We start from the raw sequence: 19,117 nt of genomic DNA on the forward strand, positions 1-19,117 counted from the left end.
GAGGCCATCTTCACCACACCAGGGCCTTTGCTTCTGGCCTAGGCCATCTACACCACACCAGGGCCTGTGCTGCTGGTTGAGGCCAACTACACCACACCATGGCCTGTTCTGCTGGCTGAAGCCACCTTCACCACACCAAGGTCAGTGCTTCTGGCTGAGCCCACTACTCCACACCAGGGCCTGTGATTATGGCTGAGGCCACCTAAACCACAACAGGGCCTGTGATTATGGCTGAGGCCATCTTCCCCACACCAGGGCCTTTGCTTCTGGCTGAGGCCATCTTCACCACACCAGGGCCTGTGCTGCTGGTTGAGGCCAACTACACCACACCAGGGCCTGTGGCTCTGGCTGTGGCCAGCTTCACCACACCAGGGCCTGTGATTATGGCTGAGGCCATCTTCACCACACCAGGGCCTTTGCTTCTGGCTGAGGCCAACTACACCACATCAGGGCCTGTGCTGCTGATTGAGGACAACTACACCACACCAGGGCCTGTGCTTCTGGTTGAGGCCAACTACACCACACCAGGGCCTGTGGCTCTGGCTATGGCCATCTCCACCACACTAGGGCCTGTGATTATGGCTGAGGCCATCTTCACCACACCAGGGCCTGTGATTATGGCTGAGGCCAACTACACCACACCAGGGCCTGTGCTGCTGGTTGAGGCCAACTGCACCACACTAGGGCCTGTGGCTCTGGCTGTGGCCGTCTTCACCACACCAGGGCCTGTGATTATGGCTGAGGCCAACTACATCACACCAGGGCCTGTGGCTCTGGCTGAGGCCATCTAAACCACAACAGTGCTCTGCTTGTGGCAGGGGCGACTACAGCACACCAGGGCCTGTGATTATGGCTGAGGCCAACTACACCACACCAGGGCCTGTGATTATGGCTGAGGCCAACTACACCACACCAGGGCCTGTGCTTCTGGTTGAGGCCAACTACACCACACCAGGGCCTGTGGCTCTGGCTGAGGCCATCTTCACCACACCAGGGCCTGTGATTATGGCTGAGGCCAACTACACCACACCAGGGCCTGTGCTTCTGGTTGAGGCCAACTACACCACACCAGGGCCTGTGGCTCTGGCTGTGGCCATCTTCACCACACCAGGGCCTGTGATTATGGCTGAGGCCATCTTCACCACACCAGGGCCTGTGATTATGGCTGAGGCCAACTACACCACACCAGGGCCTGTGCTGCTGGTTGAGGCCAACTACACCACACTAGGGCCTGTGGCTCTGGCTGTGGCCATCTTCACCACACCAGGGCCTGTGATTATGGCTGAGGCCAACTACACCACACCAGGGCCTGTGGCTCTGGCTGAGGCCATCTAAACCACAACAGTGCTCTGCTTGTGGCCGGGGCGACTACACCACACCAGGGCCTGTGCATCTTGCTGAGGCCAACTACACCACACCAGGGCCTGTGATTATGGCTAAGGCCAACTACACCACACCAGGGCTTGTGGCTTTGGCTGAGGCTATCTAAACCACAACAGTGCTCTGCTTCTGGCCGAGGCGACTACACCACACCAGGGCCTGTGCTTCTTGCTGAGACCACCTACACCACACCATGGCCTGTGCTGCTGGCTGAAGCCACCTTCACCACACCAAGGCCAGTGCTTCTGGCTGAGCCCACTACTCCACACCAGGGCCTTTGCTTCTTGCTGAGGCAGCCTAAACCACAACAGGGTCTGTGCTGCTGTTTGAGGCCAACTACACCACACCAGGGCCTGTGCTGCTGGTTGAGGCCAACTACACCACACTAGGGCCTGTGGCTCTGGCTGTGGCCATCTTCACCACACCAGGGCATGTGATTATGGCTGAGGCCAACTACACCACACCAGGGCCTGTGCTGCTGGTTGAGGCCAACTACACCACACTAGGGCCTGTGGCTCTGGCTGTGGCCATCTTCACCACACCAGGGCCTGTGATTATAACTGAGGCCAACTACACCACACCAGGGCCTGTGGCTCTGGCTGAGGCCATCTAAACCACACCAGTGCTCTGCTTGTGGCCGGGGCGACTACACCGCACCAGGGCCTGTGCTTCTTGCTGAGGCCAACTACACCACACCAGGGCCTGTGATTATGGCTAAGGCCAACTACACCACACAAGGGCTTGTGGCTTTGGCTGAGGCTATCTAAACCACAACAGTGCTCTGCTTCTGGCCGAGGCGACTACACCACACCAGGGCCTGTGCTTCTTGCTGAGACCACCTACACCACACCATGGGCTGTGCTGCTGGCTGAAGCCACCTTCACCACACCAAGGCCAGTGCTTCTGGCTGAGCCCACTACTCCACACCAGGGCCTTTGCTTCTTGCTGAGGCAACCTAAACCACAACAGGGTCTGTGCTGCTGTTTGAGGCCAACTACACCACACCAGGGCCTGTGCTGCTGGTTGAGGCCAACTACACCACACTAGGGCCTGTGGCTCTGGCTGTGGCCATCTTCACCACACCAGGGCCTGTGATTATGGCTGAGGCCAACTACACCACACCAGGGCCTGTGGCTCTGGCTGAGGCCATCTAAACCACAACCGTGCTCTGCTTGTGGCCGGGGCGAATACACCACACCAGGGCCTGTGCTTCTTGCTGAGGCCAACTACACCACACCAGGGCCTGTGATTATGGCTAAGGCCAACTACACCACACCAGGGCTTGTGGCTTTGGCTGAGGCTATCTAAACCACAACAGTGCTCTGCTTCTGGCTGAGGCGACTACACCACACCAGGGCCTGTGCTTCTTCCTGAGACCACCTACACCACACCATGGCCTGTGCTGCTGGCTGAAGCCACCTTCACCACACCAAGGCCAGTGCTTCTGGCTGAGCCCACTACTCCACACCAGGGCCTTTGCTTCTTGCTGAGGCAACCTAAACCACAACAGGGTCTGTGCTGCTGTTTAAGGCCAACTACACCACACCAGGGCCTGTGCTGCTGGTTTAGGCCAACTACACCATACTAGGGCCTGTGGCTCTGGCTGTGGCCATCTTCACCACACCAGGGCCTGTGATTATGGCTGAGGCCAACTACACCACACCAGGGCCTGTGGCTCTGATTGAGGCCAACTACACCACACCAGGGCCTGTGGATCTGGCTGAGGCCATCTAAACCACAACAGTGCTCTGCTTGTGGCCGGGGCGACTACACCACACCAGGGCCTGTGCTTCTTGCTGAGGCCAACTACACCACACCAGGGCCTGTGATTATGGCTGAGCCCACTACTCCACAACAGGGCCTGTGATTATGGCTGAGCCCACTACACCACACCAGGGCCTTTTGGAAGGCCATCTTCGCCGTATACAAAGAGTAAAAACCCAGCATCGACTATGTAGACCCTTCATTGCAGACAATGGCCTGTGGCTCTGTCCTAGGCCAACTACACCACACCAGTGCGTTTGCTTCTGGCCGAGGCCATCTTCACCACACCAGGGCCTGTGATTCTTGCTGAGGCCAACTACAGCACACCAGGGCCTGTGCTGCTGGTAGAGGCCAACTACACCACACTAGGGCCTGTGGCACTGGCTGTGGCCATCTTCACCACACCAGGGCTTGTGATTATGGCTGAGGCCATCTTCACCACACCAGGGCCTGTGCTGCTGGTTGAGGCCAACTACACCACACTAGGGCCTGTGGCTCTGGCTGTGGCCATCTTCACCACACCAGGGCCTGTGATTATGGCTGATGCCATCTTCACCACACCAGGGCCTTTGCTTCTGGCCTAGGCCATCTACACCACACCAGGGCCTGTGCTGCTGGTTGAGGCCAACTACACCACACCATGGCCTGTGCTGCTGGCTGAAGCCACCTTCACCACACCAAGGCCAGTGCTTCTGGCTGAGCCCACTACTCCACAACAGGGCCTGTGATTATGGCTGAGGCAACCTAAACCACAACAGGGCCTGTGATTATGGCTGAGGCCATCTTCATCACACCAGGGCCTTTGCTTCTGGCTGAGGCCATCTTCACCACACCAGGGCCTGTGCTGCTGGTTGAGGCCAACTACACCACACCAGGGCCTGTGGCTCTGGCTGTGGCCATCTTCACCACACCAGGGCCTTTGCTTCTGGCTGAGGCCAACTACACCACATCAGGGCCTGTCCTGCTGGTTGAGGCCAACTACACCACACCAGGGCCAGTGCTGCTGGTTGAGGCCAACTACACCACACCAGGGCCTGTGCTCTGGCTGTGGCCATCTTCACCACACCAGGGCCTGTGATTATGGCTGAGGCCATCTTCACCACACCAGGGCCTGTGATTATGGCTGAGGCCAACTACACCACATCAGGTCCTGTGCTGCTGGTTGAGGCCAACTACACCACACCAGGGCCTGTGGCTCTGGCTGTGGCCATCTTCACCACACCAGGGCCTGTGATTATGGCTGAGGCCAACTACACCACACCAGGGCCTGTGGCTCTGATTGAGGCCAACTACACCACACCAGGGCCTGTGCATCTGGCTGAGGCCATCTAAACCACAACAGTGATCTGCTTGTGGCCGGGGCGACTACACCACACCAGGGCCTGTGCTTCTTGCTGAGGCCAACTTTACCACACCAGGGTCTGTGATTATGGCTGAGGCCAACTACACCACACCAGGGCCTGTGGCTTTTGCTGAGGCCATCTACACCACAACAGTGCTCTGCTTCTGGCCGAGGCGACTACACCACACCAGGGCCTGTGCTTCTTGCTGAGACCACCTTCACCACACCATGGCCTGTGCTGCTGGCTGAAGCCACCTTCAACACACCAAGGCCAGTGCTTCTTGCTGAGCCCACTACTCCACACCAGGGCCTTTGCTTCTTGCTGAGGCAACCTAAACCACAACAGGGTCTGTGCTGCTGTTTGAGGCCAACTACACCACACCAGGGCCTGTGCTGCTGGTTGAGGCCAACTACACCACACTAGGGCCTGTGGCTCTGGCTGTGGCCATCTTCACCACACCAGGGCCTGTGATTATGGCTGAGGCCAACTACACCACACCAGGGCCTGTGGCTCTGATTGAGGCCAACTACACCGCACCAGGGCCTGTGGATCTGACTGAGGCCATCTAAACCACAACAGTGCTCTGCTTGTGGCCGGGGCGACTACACCACACCAGGGCCTGTGCTTCTTGCTGAGACCACCTACACCACACCATGGCCTGTGCTGCTGGTTGAAGCCACCTTCACCACACCAAGGCCAGTGCTTCTGGCTGAGCCCACTACTCCACACCAGGGCCTTTGCTTCTTGCTGAGGCAACCTAAACCACAACAGGGTCTGTGCTGCTGTTTGAGGCCAACTACACCACACCAGGGCCTGTGCTGCTGGTTGAGGCCAACTACACCACACTAGGGCCTGTGGCTCTGGCTGTGGCCATCTTCACCACACCAGGGCCTGTGATTATGGCTGAGGCCAACTACACCACACCAGGGCCTGTGGCTCTGATTGAGGCCAACTACACCACACCAGGGCCTGTGGATCTGACTGAGGCCATCTAAACCACAACAGTGCTCTGCTTGTGGTCGGGGCGACTAAACCACACCAGGGCCTGTGCTTCTTGCTGAGGCCAACTTCACAACACCAGGGCCTGTGATTATGGCTGAGGCCAACTACACCACACCAGGGCCTGTGGCTTTTACTGAGGCCATCTACACCACAACAGTGCTCTGCTTCTGGCCGAGGCGACTACACCACACCAGGGCCTGTGCTTCTTGCTGAGACCACCTTCACCACACCATGGCCTGTGCTGCTGGCTGAAGCCACCTTCAACACACCAAGGCCAGTGCTTCTGGCTGAGCCCACTACTCCACACCAGGGCCTTTGCTTCTTGCTGAGGCAACCTAAACCACAACAGGGCCTGTGCTGCTGTTTGAGGCCAACTACACCACACCAGGGCCTTTTGGAAGGCCATCTTCGCCGTATACAAAGAGTAAAAACCCAGCATCGACTATGTAGACCCTTCATTGCAGACAATGGCCTGTGGCTCTGTCCTAGGCCAACTACACCACACCAGGGCCTGTGGATCTGGCTGAGGCCATCTTCACCACACCAGGGCCTGTGATTCTTGCTGAGGCCAACTACACCACACCAGGGCCTGTGCTGCTGCTTGAGGCCAACTGCACCACACTAGGGCCTGTGGCTCTGGCTGTGGCCATCTTCACCACACCAGGGCCTGTGATTATGGCTGAGGCCATCTTCACCACACACCAGGGCCTGTGATTCTTGCTGAGGCCAACTACACCACACCAGGGCCTGTGCTGCTGGTTGAGGCCAACTACACCACACTAGGGCCTGTGGCACTGGCTGTGGCAACCTAAACCACACCAGGGCCTGTGATTATGGCTGAGGACATCTTCACCACACCAGGGCCTGTGCTGCTGGTTGAGGCCAACTACACCACACTAGGGCCTGTGCTGCTGGTTGAGGCCAACTACACCACACCAGGGCCTGTGGCTCTGATTGAGGCCAACTACACCACACCAGGGCCTGTGGATCTGGCTGAGGCCATCTAAACCACAACAGTGCTCTGCTTGTGGCCGGGGCGACTACACCACACCAGGGCCTGTGATTCTTGCTGAGGCCAACTTCACCACACCAGGGCCTGTGTTTATGGCTGAGGCCAACTACACCACACCAGGGCCTGTGGCTCTGGCTCTGGCCACCTTCACCACACCAGGGCCTGTGATTATGGCTGAGGCCATCTTCACCACACCAGGGCCTTTGCTTCTGGCCTAGGCCATCTACACCACACCAGGGCCTGTGCTGCTGGTTGAGGCCAACTACACCACACCATGGCCTGTTCTGCTGGCTGAAGCCACCTACACCACACCAAGGTCAGTGCTTCTGGCTGAGCCCACTACTCCACACCAGGGCCTGTGATTATGGCTGAGGCCACCTAAACCACAACAGGGCCTGTGATTATGGCTGAGGCCATCTTCACCACACCAGGGCCTTTGCATCTGGCTGAGGCCATCTTCACCACACCAGGGCCTGTGCTGCTGGTTGAGGCCAACTACACCACACCAGGGCCTGTGGCTCTGGCTGTGGCCAGCTTCACCACACCAGGGCCTGTGATTATGGCTGAGGCCATCTTCACCACACCAGGGCCTTTGCTTCTGGCTGAGGCCAACTACACCACATCAGGGCCTGTGCTGCTGGTTGAGGCCAACTACACCACACCAGGGCCTGTGCTTCTGATTGAGGCCAACTATACCACACCAGGGCCTGTGGCTCTGGCTATGGCCATCTCCACCACACTAGGGCCTGTGATTATGGCTGAGGCCATCTTCACCACACCAGGGCCTGTGATTATGGCTGAGGCCAACTACACCACACTAGGGCCTGTGGGTCTGGCTGTGGCCGTCTTCACCACACCAGGGCCTGTGATTATGGCTGAGGCCAACTACATCACACCATGGCCTGTGGCTCTGGCTGAGGCCATCTAAACCACAACAGTGCTCTGCTTGTGGCAGGGGCGACTACAGCACACCAGGGCCTATGATTCTTGCTGAGGCCAACTACACCACACCAGGGCCTGTGATTATGGCTGAGGCCAACTACACCACACCAGGGCCTGTGCTTCTGGTTGAGGCCAACTACACCACACCAGGGCCTGTGGCTCTGGCTGTGGCCATCTTCACCACACCAGGGCCTGTGATTATGGCTGAGGCCATCTTCACCACACCAGGGCCTGTGATTATGGCTGAGGCCAACTACACCACACCAGGGCCTGTGGCTCTGGCTGTGGCCATCTTCACCACACCAGGGCCTGTGATTATGGCTGAGGCCATCTTCACCACACCAGGGCCTGTGATTATGGCTGAGGCCAACTACACCACACCAGGGCCTGTGGCTCTGGCTGTGGCCATCTTCACCACACCAGGGCCTGTGATTATGGCTGAGGCCATCTTCACCACACCAGGGCCTGTGATTATGGCTGAGGCCAACTACACCACACCAGGGCCTGTGCTGCTGGTTGAGGCCAACTACACCACACTAGTGCCTGTGGCTCTGGCTGTGGCCATCTTCACCACACCAGGGCCTGTGATTATGGCTGAGGCCAACTACACCACACCAGGGTCTGTGATTATGGCTGAGGCCAACTACACCACACCAGGGCCTGTGGCTGTTGCTGAGGCCATCTACACCACAACAGTGCTCTGCTTCTGGCCGAGGCGACTACACCACACCAGGGCCTGTGCTTCTTGCTGAGACCACCTTCACCACACCATGGCCTGTGCTGCTGGCTGAAGCCACCTTCAACACACCAAGGCCAGTGCTTCTTGCTGAGCCCACTACTCCACACCAGGGCCTTTGCTTCTTGCTGAGGCAACCTAAACCACAACAGGGTCTGTGCTGCTGTTTGAGGCCAACTACACCACACCAGGGCCTGTGCTGCTGGTTGAGGCCAACTACACCACACTAGGGCCTGTGGCTCTGGCTGTGGCCATCTTCACCACACCAGGGCCTGTGATTATGGCTGAGGCCAACTACACCACACCAGGGCCTGTGGCTCTGATTGAGGCCAACTACACCACACCAGGGCCTGTGGATCTGACTGAGGCCATCTAAACCACAACAGTGTTCTGCTTGTGGCCGGGGCGACTACACCACACCAGGGCCTGTGCTTCTTGCTGAGACCACCTACACCACACCATGGCCTGTGCTGCTGGCTGAAGCCACCTTCAACACACCAAGGCCAGTGCTTCTGGCTGAGCCCACTACTCCACACCAGGGCCTTTGCTTCTTGCTGAGGCAACCTAAACCACAACAGGGTCTGTGCTGCTGTTTAAGGCCAACTACACCACACCAGGGCCTGTGCTGCTGGTTGAGGCCAACTACACCACACTAGGGCCTGTGGCTCTGGCTGTGGCCATCTTCACCACACCAGGGCCTGTGATTATGGCTGAGGCCAACTACACCACACCAGGGCCTGTGGCTCTGATTGTGGCCAACTACACCACACCAGGGCCTGTGGATCTGGCTGAGGCCATCTAAACCACAACAGTGCTCTGCTTGTGGCCGGGGCGACTACACCACACCAGGGCCTGTGCTTCTTGCTGAGGCCAACTACACCACACCAGGGCCTGTGATTATGGCTGAGGCCAACTACACCACACCAGGGCCTGTGGCTTTTGCTGAGGCCATCTACACCACAACAGTGCTCTGCTTCTGGCCGAGGCGACTACACCACACCAGGGCCTGTGCTTCTTGCGGAGACCACCTACACCACACCATGGCCTGTGCTGCTGGCTGAAGCCACCTTCAACACACCAAGGCCAGTGCTTCTGGCTGAGCCCACTACTCCACACCAGGGCCTGTGCTTCTTGCTGAGGCAACCTAAACCACAACAGGGCCTGTGCTGCTGTTTGAGGCCAACTACACCACACCAGGGCCTTTTGGAAGGCCATCTTCGCTGTATACAAAGAGTAAAAACCCAGCATCGACTATGTAGACCCTTCATTGCAGACAATGGCCTGTGGCTCTGTCCTAGGCCAACTACACCACACCAGTGCCTTTGCTTCTGGCTGAGGCCATCTTCACCACACCAGGGCCTGTGATTCTTGCTGAGGCCAACTACAGCACACCAGGGCCTGTGCTGCTGGTAGAGGCCAACTACACCACACTAGGGCCTGTGGCACTGGCTGTGGCCATCTTCACCACACCAGGGCCTGTGATTATGGCTGAGGCCATCTTCACCACACCAGGGCCTGTGCTGCTGGTTGAGGCCAACTACACCACACTAGGGCCTGTGGCTCTGGCTGTGGCCATCTTCACCACACCAGGGCCTGTGATTATGGCTGATGCCATCTTCACCACACCAGGGCCTTTGCTTCTGGCCTAGGCCATCTACACCACACCAGGGCCTGTGCTGCTGGTTGAGGCCAACTACACCACACCATGGCCTGTGCTGCTGGCTGAAGCCACCTTCACCACACCAAGGCCAGTGCTTCTGGCTGAGCCCACTACTCCACAACAGGGCCTGTGATTATGGCTGAGGCAATCTAAACCACAACAGGGCCTGTGATTATGGCTGAGGCCATCTTCATCACACCAGGGCCTTTGCTTCTGGCTGAGGCCATCTTCACCACACCAGGGCCTGTGATGCTGGTTGAGGCCAACTACACCACACCAGGGCCTGTGGCTCTGGCTGTGGCCATCTTCACCACACCAGGGCCTTTGCTTCTGGCTCAGGCCAACTACACCACATCAGGGCCTGTCCTGCTGGTTGAGGCCAACTACACCACACCAGGGCCTGTGCTTCTGGTTGAGGCCAACTACACCACACCAGGGCCTGTGGCTCTGGCTGTGGCCATCTTCACCACACCAGGGCCTGTGATTATGGCTGAGGCCATCTTCACCACACCAGGGCCTGTGATTATGGCTGAGGCCAACTACACCACACCAGGGCCTGTGCTGCTGGTTGAGGCCAACTACACCACACTAGGGCCTGTGGCTCTGGCTGTGGCCATCTTCACCACACCAGGGCCTGTGATTATGGCTGAGGCCAACTACACCACACCAGGGCCTGTGGCTCTGATTGAGGCCAACTACACCACACCAGGGCCTGTGGATCTGGCTGAGGCCATCTAAACCACAACAGTGATCTGCTTGTGGCCGGGGCGACTACACCACACCAGGGCCTGTGCTTCTTGCTGAGGCCAACTTTACCACACCAGGGTCTGTGATTATGGCTGAGGCCAACTACACCACAACAGGGCCTGTGGCTTTTGCTGAGGCCATCTACACCACAACAGTGCTCTGCTTCTGGCCGAGGCGACTACACCACACCAGGGCCTGTGCTTCTTGCTGAGACCACCTTCACCACACCATGGCCTGTGCTGCTGGCTGAAGCCACCTTCAACACACCAAGGCCAGTGCTTCTTGCTGAGGCATTCTAAACCACAACAGGGTCTGTGCTGCTGTTTGAGGCCAACTACACCACACGAGGGCCTGTGCTGCTGGTTGAGGCCAACTACACCACACTAGGGCCTGTGGCTCTGGCTGTGGCCATCTTCACCACACCAGGGCCTGTGATTATGGCTGAGGCCAACTACACCACACCAGGGCCTGTGGCTCTGATTGAGGCCAACTACACCACACCAGGGCCTGTGGATCTGACTGAGGCCATCTAAACCACAACAGTGCTCTGCTTGTGGCCGGGGCGACTAAACCACACCAGGGCCTGTGCTTCTTGCTGAGGCCAACTTCACAACACCAGGGCCTGTGATTATGGCTGAGGCCAACTACACCACACCAGGGCCTGTGGCTTTTACTGAGGCCATCTACACCACAACAGTGCTCTGCTTCTGGCCGAGGCGACTACACCACACCAGGGCCTGTGCTTCTTGCGGAGACCACCTACACCACACCATGGCCTGTGCTGCTGGCTGAAGCCACCTTCAACACACCAAGGCCAGTGCTTCTGGCTGAGCCCACTACTCCACACCAGGGCCTTTGCTTCTTGCTGAGGCAACCTAAACCACAACAGGGCCTGTGCTGCTGTTTGAGGCCAACTACACCACACCAGGGCCTTTTGGAAGGCCATCTTCGCCGTATACAAAGAGTAAAAACCCAGCATCGACTATGTAGACCCTTCATTGCAGACAATGGCCTGTGGCTCTGTCCTAGGCCAACTACACCACACCAGGGCCTGTGGATCTGGCTGAGGCCATCTTCACCACACCAGGGCCTGTGATTCTTGCTGAGGCCAACTACACCACACCAGGGCCTGTGCTGCTGCTTGAGGCCAACTGCACCACACTAGGGCCTGTGGCTCTGGCTGTGGCCATCTTCACCACACCAGGGCCTGTGATTATGGCTGAGGCCATCTTCAACACAAACCAGGGCCTGTGATTCTTGCTGAGGCCAACTACACCACACCAGGGCCTGTGCTGCTGGTTGAGGCCAACTACACCACACTAGGGCCTGTGGCACTGGCTGTGGCAACCTAAACCACACCAGGGCCTGTGATTATGGCTGAGGACATCTTCACCACACCAGGGCCTGTGCTGCTGGTTGAGGCCAACTACACCACACTAGGGCCTGTGCTGCTGGTTGAGGCCAACTACACCACACCAGGGCCTGTGGCTCTGATTGAGGCCAACTACACCACACCAGGGCCTGTGGATCTGGCTGAGGACATCTAAACCACAACAGTGCTCTGCTTGTGGCCGGGGCGACTACACCACACCAGGGCCTGTGATTCTTGCTGAGGCCAACTTCACCACACCAGGGCCTGTGTTTATGGCTGAGGCCAACTACACCACACCAGGGCCTGTGGCTCTGGCTGTGGCCACCTTCACCACACCAGGGCCTGTGATTATGGCTGAGGCCATCTTCACCACACCAGGGCCTTTGCTTCTGGCCTAGGCCATCTACACCACACCAGGGCCTGTGCTGCTGGTTGAGGCCAACTACACCACACCATGGCCTGTTCTGCTGGCTGAAGCCACCTTCACCACACCAAGGTCAGTGCTTCTGGCTGAGCCCACTACTCCACACCAGGGCCTGTGATTATGGCTGAGGCCACCTAAACCACAACAGGGCCTGTGATTATGGCTGAGGCCATCTTCACCACACCAGGGCCTTTGCATCTGGCTGAGGCCATCTTCACCACACCAGGGCCTGTGCTGCTGGTTGAGGCCAACTACACCACACCAGGGCCTGTGGCTCTGGCTGTGGCCAGCTTCACCACACCAGGGCCTGTGATTATGGTTGAGGCCATCTTCACCACACCAGGGCCTTTGCTTCTGGCTGAGGCCAACTACACCACATCAGGGCCTGTGCTGCTGGTTGAGGCCAACTACACCACACCAGGGCCTGTGCTTCTGATTGAGGCCAACTATACCACACCAGGGCCTGTGGCTCTGGCTATGGCCATCTCCACCACACTAGGGCCTGTGATTATGGCTGAGGCCATCTACACCACACCAGGGCCTGTGATTATGGCTGAGGCCAACTACACCACACCAGGGCCTGTGCTGCTGGTTGAGGCCAACTACACCACACTAGGGCCTGTGGGTCTGGCTGTGGCCGTCTTCACCACACCAGGGCCTGTGATTATGGCTGAGGCCAACTACATCACACCATGGCCTGTGGCTCTGGCTGAGGCCATCTAAACCACAACAGTGCTCTGCTTGTGGCAGGGGCGACTACAGCACACCAGGGCCTATGATTCTTGCTGAGGCCAACTACACCACACCAGGGCCTGTGATTATGGCTGAGGCCAACTACACCACACCAGGGCCTGTGCTTCTGGTTGAGGCCAACTACACCACACCAGGGCCTGTGGCTCTGGCTGTGGCCATCTTCACCACACCAGGGCCTGTGATTATGGCTGAGGCCATCTTCACCACACCAGGGCCTGTGATTATGGCTGAGGCCAACTACACCACACCAGGGCCTGTGGCTCTGGCTGTGGCCATCTTCACCACACCAGGGCCTGTGATTATGGCTGAGGCCATCTTCACCACACCAGGGCCTGTGATTATGGCTGAGGCCAACTACACCACACCAGGGCCTGTGGCTCTGGCTGTGGCCATCTTCACCACACCAGGGCCTGTGATTATGGCTGAGGCCATCTTCACCACACCAGGGCCTGTGATTATGGCTGAGGCCAACTACACCACACCAGGGCCTGTGCTGCTGGTTGAGGCCAACTACACCACACTAGTGCCTGTGGCTCTGGCTGTGGCCATCTTCACCACACCAGGGCCTGTGATTATGGCTGAGGCCAACTACACCACACCAGGGCCTGTGATTATGGCTGAGGCCAACTACACCACATCAGGGCTTGTGGCTTTGGCTGAGGCTATCTAAACCACAACAGTGCTCTGCTTCTGGCCGAGGCGACTACACCACACCAGGGCCTGTGCTTCGTGCTGAGACCACCTACACCACACCATGGCCTGTGCTGCTGGCTGAAGCCACCTTCACCACACCAAGGCCAGTGCTTCTGGCTGAGCCCACTACTCCACACCAGGGCCTTTGCTTCTTGCTGAGGCAACCTAAACCACAACAGGGTCTGTGCTGCTGTTTGAGGCCAACTACACCACACCAGGGCCTGTGCTGCTGGTTGAGGCCAACTACACCACACTAGGGCCTGTGGCTCTGGCTGTGGCCATCTACACCACACCAGGGCCTGTGATTATGGCTGAGGCCAACTACACCACACCAGGGCCTGTGCTGCTGGTTGAGGCCAACTACACCACACTAGGGCCTGTGGCTCTGGCTGAGGCCATCTTCACCACACCAGGGCCTGTGATTATGGCTGAGGCCAACTACACCACACCAGGGCCTGTGCTGCTGGTTGAGGCCAACTACACCACACTAGTGCCTGTGGCTCTGGCTGTGGCCATCTTCACCACACCAGGGCCTGTGATTATGGCTGAGGCCAACTACACCACACCAGGGCCTGTGATTATGGCTGAGGCCAACTACACCACATCAGGGCTTGTGGCTTTGGCTGAGGCTATCTAAACCACAACAGTGCTCTGCTTCTGGCCGAGGCGACTACACCACACCAGGGCCTGTGCTTCTTGCTGAGACCACCTACACCACACCATGGCCTGTGCTGCTGGCTGAAGCCACCTTCACCACACCAAGGCCAGTGCTTCTGGCTGAGCCCACTACTCCACACCAGGTCCTTTGCTTCTTGCTGAGGCAACCTAAACCACAACAGGGTCTGTGCTGCTGTTTAAGGCCAACTACACCACACCAGGGCCTGTGCTGCTGGTTGAGGCCAACTACACCACACCAGGCCCTGTGGCTCTGGCTGAGGCCATCTTCACCACACCAGGGCCTGTGATTATGGCTGAGGCCAACTACACCACACCAGGGCCTGTGGCTCTGATTGAGGCCAACTACACCACACCAGGGCCTGTGGATCTGGCTGAGGCCATCTAAACCACAACAGTGCTCTGCTTGTGGCCGGGGCGACTACACCACACCAGGGCCTGTGATTCTTGCTGAGGCCAACTACACCACACCAGGGCCTGTGATTATGGCTGAGGCCAACTACACCACACCAGGGCCTGTGGCTTTTGCTGAGGCCATCTACACCACAACAGTGCTCTGCTTCTGGCCGAGGCGACTACACCACACCAGGGCCTGTGCTTCTTGCGGAGACCACCTACACCACACCATGGCCTGTGCTGCTGGCTGAAGCCACCTTCAACACACCAAGGCCAGTGCTTCTGGCTGAGCCCACTACTCCACACCAGGGCCTGTGCTTCTTGCTGAGGCAACCTAAACCACAACGGGGCCTGTGCTGCTGTTTGAGGCCAACTACACCACACCAGGGCCTTTTGGAAGGCCATCTTCGCCGTATACAAAGAGTAAAAACCCAGCATTGACTATGTAGACCCTTCATTTCAGACAATGGCCTGTGGCTCTGTCCTAGGCCAACTACACCACACCAGTGCCTTTGCTTCTGGCCGAGGCCATCTTCACCACACCAGGGCCTGTGATTCTTGCTGAGGCCAACTACAGCACACCAGGGCCTGTGCTGCTGGTAGAGGCCAACTACACCACACTAGGGCCTGTGGCACTGGCAGTGGCCATCTTCACCACACCAGGGCTTGTGATTATGGCTGAGGCCATCTTCACCACACCAGGGCCTGTGCTGCTGGTTGAGGCCAACTACACCACACTAGGGCCTGTGGCTCTGGCTGTGGCCATCTTCACCACACCAGGGCCTGTGATTATGGCTGATGCCATCTTCACCACACCAGGGCCTTTGCTTCTGGCCTAGGCCATCTACACCACACCAGTGCCTGTGCTGCTGGTTGAGGCCAACTACACCACACCATGGCCTGTGCTGCTGGCTGAAGCCACCTTCACCACACCAAGGCCAGTGCTTCTGGCTGAGCCCACTACTCCACAACAGGGCCTGTGATTATGGCTGAGGCAACCTAAACCACAACAGGGCCTGTGATTATGGCTGAGGCCATCTTCATCACACCAGGGCCTTTGCTTCTGGCTGAGGCCATCTTCACCACACCAGGGCCTGTGCTGCTGGTTGAGGCCAACTACACCACACCAGGGCCTGTGGCTCTGGCTGTGGCCATCTTCACCACACCAGGGCCTTTGCTTCTGGCTGAGGCCAACTACACCACATCAGGGCCTGTCCTACTGGTTGAGGCCAACTACACCACACCAGGGCCAGTGCTGCTGGTTGAGGCCAACTACACCACACCAGGGCCTGTGGCTCTGGCTGTGGCCATCTTCACCACACCAGGGCCTGTGATTATGGCTGAGGCCATCTTCACCACACCAGGGCCTGTGATTATGGCTGAGGCCAACTACACCACATCAGTTCCTGTGCTGCTGGTTGAGGCCAACTACACCACACCAGGGCCTGTGGCTCTGGCTGTGGCCATCTTCACCACACCAGGGCCTGTGATTATGGCTGAGGCCAACTACACCACACCAGGGCCTGTGGCTCTGATTGAGGCCAACTACACCACACCAGGGCCTGTGGATCTGGCTGAGGCCATCTAAACCACAACAGTGATCTGCTTGTGGCCGGGGCGACTACACCACACCAGGGCCTGTGCTTCTTGCTGAGGCCAACTTTACCACACCAGGGTCTGTGATTATGGCTGAGGCCAACTACACCACACCAGGGCCTGTGGCTGTTGCTGAGGCCATCTACACCACAACAGTGCTCTGCTTCTGGCCGAGGCGACTACACCACACCAGGGCCTGTGCTTCTTGCTGAGACCACCTTCACCACACCATGGCCTGTGCTGCTGGCTGAAGCCACCTTCAACACACCAAGGCCAGTGCTTCTTGCTGAGCCCACTACTCCACACCAGGGCCTTTGCTTCTTGCTGAGGCAACCTAAACCACAACAGGGTCTGTGCTGCTGTTTGAGGCCAACTACACCACACCAGGGCCTGTGCTGCTGGTTGAGGCCAACTACACCACACTAGGGCCTGTGGCTCTGGCTGTGGCCATCTTCACCACACCAGGGCCTGTGATTATGGCTGAGGCCAACTACACCACACCAGGGCCTGTGGCTCTGATTGAGGCCAACTACACCACACCAGGGCCTGTGGATCTGACTGAGGCCATCTAAACCACAACAGTGTTCTGCTTGTGGCCGGGGCGACTACACCACACCAGGGCCTGTGCTTCTTGCTGAGACCACCTACACCACACCATGGCCTGTGCTGCTGGCTGAAGCCACCTTCAACACACCAAGGCCAGTGCTTCTGGCTGAGCCCACTACTCCACACCAGGGCCTTTGCTTCTTGCTGAGGCAACCTAAACCACAACAGGGTCTGTGCTGCTGTTTAAGGCCAACTACACCACACCAGGGCCTGTGCTGCTGGTTGAGGCCAACTACACCACACTAGGGCCTGTGGCTCTGGCTGTGGCCATCTTCACCACACCAGGGCCTGTGATTATGGCTGAGGCCAACTACACCACACCAGGGCCTGTGGCTCTGATTGTGGCCAACTACACCACACCAGGGCCTGTGGATCTGGCTGAGTCCATCTAAACCACAACAGTGCTCTGCTTGTGGCCGGGGCGACTACACCACACCAGGGCCTGTGCTTCTTGCTGAGGCCAACTACACCACACCAGGGCCTGTGATTATGGCTGAGGCCAACTACACCACACCAGGGCCTGTGGCTTTTGCTGAGGCCATCTACACCACAACAGTGCTCTGCTTCTGGCCGAGGCGACTACACCACACCAGGGCCTGTGCTTCTTGCGGAGACCACCTACACCACACCATGGCCTGTGCTGCTGGCTGAAGCCACCTTCAACACACCAAGGCCAGTGCTTCTGGCTGAGCCCACTACTCCACACCAGGGCCTGTGCTTCTTGCTGAGGCAACCTAAACCACAACAGGGCCTGTGCTGCTGTTTGAGGCCAACTACACCACACCAGGGCCTTTTGGAAGGCCATCTTCGCTGTATACAAAGAGTAAAAACCCAGCATCGACTATGTAGACCCTTCATTGCAGACAATGGCCTGTGGCTCTGTCCTAGGCCAACTACACCACACCAGTGCCTTTGCTTCTGGCCGAGGCCATCTTCACCACACCAGGGCCTGTGATTCTTGCTGAGGCCAACTACAGCACACCAGGGCCTGTGCTGCTGGTAGAGGCCAACTACACCACACTAGGGCCTGTGGCACTGGCTGTGGCCATCTTCACCACACCAGGGCCTGTGATTATGGCTGAGGCCATCTTCACCACACCAGGGCCTATGCTGCTGGTTGAGGCCAACTACACCACACTAGGGCCTGTGGCTCTGGCTGTGGCCATCTTCACCACACCAGGGCCTGTGATTATGGCTGATGCCATCTTCACCACACCAGGGCCTTTGCTTCTGGCCTAGGCCATCTACACCACACCAGGGCCTGTGCTGCTGGTTGAGGCCAACTACACCACACCATGGCCTGTGCTGCTGGCTGAAGCCACCTTCACCACACCAAGGCCAGTGCTTCTGGCTGAGCCCACTACTCCACAACAGGGCCTGTGATTATGGCTGAGGCAACCTAAACCACAACAGGGCCTGTGATTATGGCTGAGGCCATCTTCATCACACCAGGGCCTTTGCTTCTGGCTGAGGCCATCTTCACCACACCAGGGCCTGTGCTGCTGGTTGAGGCCAACTACACCACACCAGGGCCTGTGGCTCTGGCTGTGGCCATCTTCACCACACCAGGGCCTTTGCTTCTGGCTCAGGCCAACTACACCACATCAGGGCCTGTCCTGCTGGTTGAGGCCAACTACACCACACCAGGCCCAGTGCTGCTGGCTGAGGCCATCTTCACCACACCAGGGCCTGTGATTATGGCTGAGGCCAACTACACCACACCAGGGCCTGTGCTGCTGGTTGAGGCCAACTACACCACACTAGGGCCTGTGGCTCTGGCTGTGGCCATCTTCACCACACCAGGGCCTGTGATTATGGCTGAGGCCAACTACACCACACCAGGGCCTGTGGCTCTGATTGAGGCCAACTACACCACACCAGGGCCTGTGCTGCTGGTTGAGGCCAACTACACCACACTAGGGCCTGTGGCTCTGGCTGTGGCCATCTTCACCACACCAGGGCCTGTGATTATGGCTGAGGCCAACTACACCACACCAGGGCCTGTGGCTCTGATTG

The sequence above is a fragment of the Pelmatolapia mariae genome, linkage group LG18 (genome assembly GCF_036321145.2).
Source record: "Pelmatolapia mariae isolate MD_Pm_ZW linkage group LG18, Pm_UMD_F_2, whole genome shotgun sequence".
Lineage (NCBI taxonomy): Eukaryota > Metazoa > Chordata > Actinopteri > Cichliformes > Cichlidae > Pelmatolapia > Pelmatolapia mariae.